This window comes from Octodon degus, unplaced genomic scaffold, assembly GCF_000260255.1.
Source record: "Octodon degus isolate 3935 unplaced genomic scaffold, OctDeg1.0 scaffold00003, whole genome shotgun sequence".
NCBI lineage: Eukaryota > Metazoa > Chordata > Mammalia > Rodentia > Octodontidae > Octodon > Octodon degus.
The window spans coordinates 12,177,818-12,183,106 of record NW_004524579.1 but is presented as its reverse complement, the minus strand read 5'-3'; the positions used below and the strand labels follow the sequence as shown (position 1 = coordinate 12,183,106).

The window sequence follows — 5,289 nt, the reverse complement described above, 5'->3', positions numbered from 1 at the left end:
TATATATTAGTTAAAATATTTATACTACTAATTCCTCTTAGTTCATTGAAATGAAAGATTTGTGCTATTATTGTTTGGACAAATACATGCTGGTATGTTTTAGACTAAGTAACTAATTTAAAGATAACAATACACCATGTATTAACCGTTGTTACCCTCCTATTATCTTGTTTTGAAATTTTGGGGTCTTTTCTTTCTTTCTTTTTTTTTTTTTTTCAGAACTGGGGATTGAACTCAGGCCCTTGCACTTGCCAGGCAAGCGCTTATTCCACTGAGCTATCTCCCTGGCTCCCGGGTCTTTTCTTTTTAAAAAAAGTTTACCATCATACAAAATAAACAGCTCCGCAGGTAAAACCCACTGTCATGAAATCTACATGAATTTTAATGACTCAGTTTTGACTGAAGGAAAAGCATGGCTCAGGCATTTAGCACACAGAGATTTTCTTCATCATTATTCAGTGCCACCAACAGAGTGTGCTCCAGGCAGCTTTCTGGTGGAAGATCCTACACAGGGACAATTGTACCCACAGTCCCTGAGATGCTTTATAAATTACTTTGAAAGATTTCTCCACTCCACATGACTCCGCATCCTGAGGTCACTGTTCTCTAAGCTATCTTAAATCCTTTATAAATAGTTAGATATGAAGCCTCATGCTGTAAAAAATATAGCATCAGATTAAATTCTTGCAGCAAGTTGTTACTGCCCAGAAAAAGAAAATGAAACTTACTATGTCAGTGAGACTGGAAACTATTATTTTTCCTTTGTTACAAATATCATATATAAGAGTATGTTAATACATTTATAATACTTTAAAATAATAATTAACATATGTTACTATCCTAGGGACCAACTGCAACGAAGGATTCAATAAAATGTCATGTTATGGTTTGGATCTAGATTTGCCTCCAAGCCTCACGATGTCATAGGGCTTTTTCAGAGGTGGTTGAATCTATCATGTATGGTATACACACACCACAGTCTGATCCCCGCCACCGCATACTGTGCTGGCCCTGCCCCCAGTGTGGGCTGAGCCGGCCAGAGTCTGGGTGTAGTAGCACATGCCTGTAATCCCAGTGCTTGGGAGGCTGAAAGCAGGAGGATCACCATGAGTCCAAGCTGCATAGTGAGATGCTGTAACAACCAAACACATTTTTTAAAAAAGAAAAAAGGGGAAAAAATATCCTGCATCCCCAGAAAGTATAAAGCCAAATTCACTGAAGAGGGTAGGAGGGCTGGGGATTTAGCTCAGTGGCATTAGCGCCAGTCTGGCAAGCACAAGATCCTGAGTTTGATCCTCAGTACCAAAAAACAACAACAACAAAAAAATGTATCAAGATGGTAGGGAGAGATTCATGACACCCTGTCCCTAGAGACGCTTCCTCCTTAGAGTGCCACGGAGGCAAGGAAAGAGCCTCACCCTCTAGCTTCCATCCAAGGAGGAAGGGTTGGTTTGTGCATCCAGCACCCAACTTTTCTGAGAGACCAGCAGAGGATTCACTTATGCCTTCATTTCCTTAGAGCTCTATAAGTCCAGCACAGTTAAGTCACCTCTAGGAGAAAAGGGGGTAGAAGCTCGGGCTGGCGGGCGGCACTGGCCCTCCTCTGTGCTCAGAGCAGGAAGACAGACACACAGCTTCCTGCCTCTGCTAAGGAAGAGAAAGAACTGGTAGAGAACTCTCTGGTCAAACGACTGGTGAAGGTATCCTGTACGAGGCTGGGGACATTGGAGACAGGCTCCGGCTTGGTCTAGCACACAGACACAACACAGGAGTGGAGAAACACGAAGAGTCAGTAACCAAAAAACAAGATAAATTTCCAGAAATTGGAGTTACATGGCTTGTATGATGAAGAATTTCTTAAGCTCTCATAAAAATATTCACCAAGAGTATAATTTATGAACAAAATGAGTGTTTCAACAAAAAAGATTTTTAAAAATTTAAACAACAAAAAGAAATGAAAACTGAATATCCTAATAACTGGAAAATATAATAGCTAAGGAAGATAAAACTAACTAACTACAAATGTTTCAACAGCAGACTAAACAGAAGAAAGGCTGAGGAAACTCAAGTACAAATCATTGGAGACAGAGAAGCAAAAGAAGAAAATAAAAAGACTGAGGAAAGTGTTGGGAGGAATTATGAAGAGCCATCAAGAGGACCACTATACACATTATGGAATCCCTAAAAGGAGAAAAGAGGAGGAAAGAAACAGAAAGTTTGTGCAAAGAAATAATGGCTGAAAGCATCCCCAATCTGGACAACAAATAGACTTCTAGATCCACGAAAGCCCCCAAAAGCCAAATAAAGTGAACTCAAAGAGCTCAACTCCAAGACCATAACCAAACTATCCAAAGTCAAAAAAGGAAGGGCCAGCCAAATAGCTCAGCGGATTAAAGCACCTGCAAGCAGGCACAGGGGCAGGGGTTCAATCCCCAGGCCTGCTATGCTGGCCCTGACCCCCAGGGTGTGCTTACACAGCAATTGAGACTGGGCATGGTGGTGCGTGCCTGTAATCCCAGTTCTTGGGAGGCTGTAAACAGGTGGATCTCTATGAATCTGATCTAGCAGTGAGACCCTGAACACCCTGTAGACTCTGAGACAAACAAACATACATCCAAGATGCATACAGTACTCTTACAACTCAGTAATAAAAAGAACTTAAATCCATTTTAAAATGGGCAAAGACTCTGAAGATATTCTTCTAACAATATACAAATGGACAACAATTTAGAAAAACAATAATATCTGCCAGCTGGTGAATGGATAAAGAAAATGTAGCACATCAATTCAGTGGGATATTATTGCACAATAAAAAAATGAAGTAGTAACACACACTACAACATGAACAATTCTTAAAAGTACTATGCTAAATAAAGAAACCAATCACTATGTGGTTCTGTTTATGTGATATATCCATTATGGGAAAATTCATAGAAACAGAAAGTAAGTTAGCAGTTGCCCAAAAACCAGGAATGAGGCTAGAAATGGGAGTGACTGCTTTTTGTTTTCTTTTTCTTTTTTTTTTTTTTTTTTGCGGAACCAGGGATCGAACTCAGGCCCTTGTGCTTGCCAGGGAAGTGCTTATTCCACTGAGCCATCTCCCCGGCCCCAGGAGTGACTGCTAAGAGATGTGCAATGTGCTAACCTTGAATTTGCTAAACACAATTGACTCTAGGCTTTAAGCAAAGAAATTTTAGGGTGATATATATATATATATATGCATATATGTAGAGGGAAATGAAAATTTGGAAAATGACACAGCATAAAAAGCTAAAACAGAGGTGAGTGACTATTTTAATATCAGAAAAAATACATACTTCACAATTCGAAACAAAGCAAATTGTCATGTAGAAAGAGGGACACTACTTAAGGACGAACAATTCATCAAAAAAAATCAGAAAAGGACTAAATGAAGCAAGGTTAGCAAAAATAAAGAAAAATGGGCAAATCCACAACTACAATTACATAATTTTTTTTTTTTAATTTTATTTATTTATTTTGTATGTGTGGCCAGTTCAGTCCACCAGGGGGCGGGGCTGGCTAGCATGTGGTGCTGGGGGATTGAACCGTGGTCCCTGTGCTTTGCTTAGCTTAGCTTGTTCTAAGTAGGTGCTTTAGACCACTGAGCCATCTCACCAGCCCCTACAATTACATAATTGACACAGAATATTACACCTGCCAATAAAGAAAAACATACTCTGTTCAAGTATACATGGAAAAATAGGCATCCTGGATCATAAACATCCTGAACCTTAATAAATTTTAATGAATGAAAGTCATTAGCCTGGTGTGGTGCTGGATGCCTGCAACCCCAGCCCTTGGGAGGCTGAGGCAGGAGAAATGCCACAAGCTTGAGGCCAGCCTGGGCCGCATAGTGAACTCAAGGCCAGTCTGAACTATGCAGCCAGAGCCTGTCTCAAAAAAAAAAAAAAAAATTAATTAATTAATTAAAGAGTCATACAGAGCTTGTTTTCTTTTTTAAAGAGTTTAGGTGAACTAAACTAAATAACAACAATGGAAGGATAACAAGAAACTCTCTAAACATTTAGACTTTTAGCCACATCTCTAACAATCCATGGGTTACAAGGATATTAGAAACACAAACAATACCCCAAAAGATGCTTGATATCATTAGCCATAGAGAAATACAAATAAAAACTAAGAAAAGAAACCACTGGGACCGGGGAGATAGCTCAGTAGGATAAGCGCTTACCTGGCAAGTGAAAGGGCCTGAGTTCAATCCCCAGTTCTGCCAAAAAGAAAGAAAGAAAGAAAGAAAGAAAGAAAGAAAGAAAGAAAGAAAGCAAGCAAGCAAGCACTACCCATCTATTAAAATAAATAAAATTTAAAATAGGGCCAACCATCAAGGTTGGGCAGGATGCCAAGCAACTGAAACTCTCCTACATTGCTGAATGGAATCCACAGTGGCACCACTCTAGAAAATGGCTCAGTAGTTTCACTTAAAAGGAACATGCCATATGTATGTCACCATATAAAAATATGATACTGGAATCTATTCCTAGCTATTCCTTTTAGAGAAATAATAACTTACAGTCACCCTCAAACCATTACATGAATATTTACAGTTCAAATCATAACTGCTCAAAACTCGACAGCACTATCGGATGGCAGCCCCTAGATGTCTGGGCTCTATAGCCAGGTAGCCCCCGCCAGAGCCCAGGAAAGTAAGTGTAGGATGCCCAGTTGTGCTGGAGGCCGCTGACCAGCCAAAAGACCCCAGGGCTTATCAGTCCTTTGGTGGCAGATCTGGTGGGGAACCGCTCATACATAATACCTAATATAAACTGAAATGCTACTGGAAGGATACCCTTGATAATGGAAGACAGAGGTTACTGCAAGAGAGACCAACTTTTTAAGCATCATAGAATTCAAAATAATGAATAAATAAAAAGTTTACAATGACTGTTCAAAACTGAACGCGAATAAAAGAGCCCTCGATGAATGTTTCTCCCAGACCCAGCCACTGCCTTCAGCATCTGAGACTCCACAATGGGGAAATCCTTCGCCAGCTTCATGCACAGAAAGACTTTTATCCTGCCTCCAAGTCCAATATCAAGAAGGTTTGGATGGCAGAACAGAAAACATCCTCTGATATGAAGAAACAAGAAGAATTAATGCAGCAATATCTCAAAGAACAAGCATCATATGATAACAGATTGCTAATGGGAGACAAACGTTGACAGAATGGCCTTAATTTCATGTACGAGGCCCCACCAAGAGTTATAAAAAGAAAACAAAGAGAGGGGCCGGGGATATAGTTCAGTAGAA

The 5,289-nt window shown here is 39.9% G+C and overlaps 1 protein-coding gene and 1 pseudogene across 3 annotated transcripts in view; one reads left to right on the top strand and one right to left on the bottom strand.

Annotated features, from left to right (window-relative positions):
- Mocos (molybdenum cofactor sulfurase) overlaps positions 1-5,289 on the bottom strand; it is a 55,873-nt gene that overhangs the window by 21,559 nt on the left and 29,025 nt on the right. The window lies entirely within an intron of this gene.
- Positions 5,011-5,289, top strand: part of LOC105741990 — a 1,710-nt pseudogene continuing 1,431 nt past the window's right edge.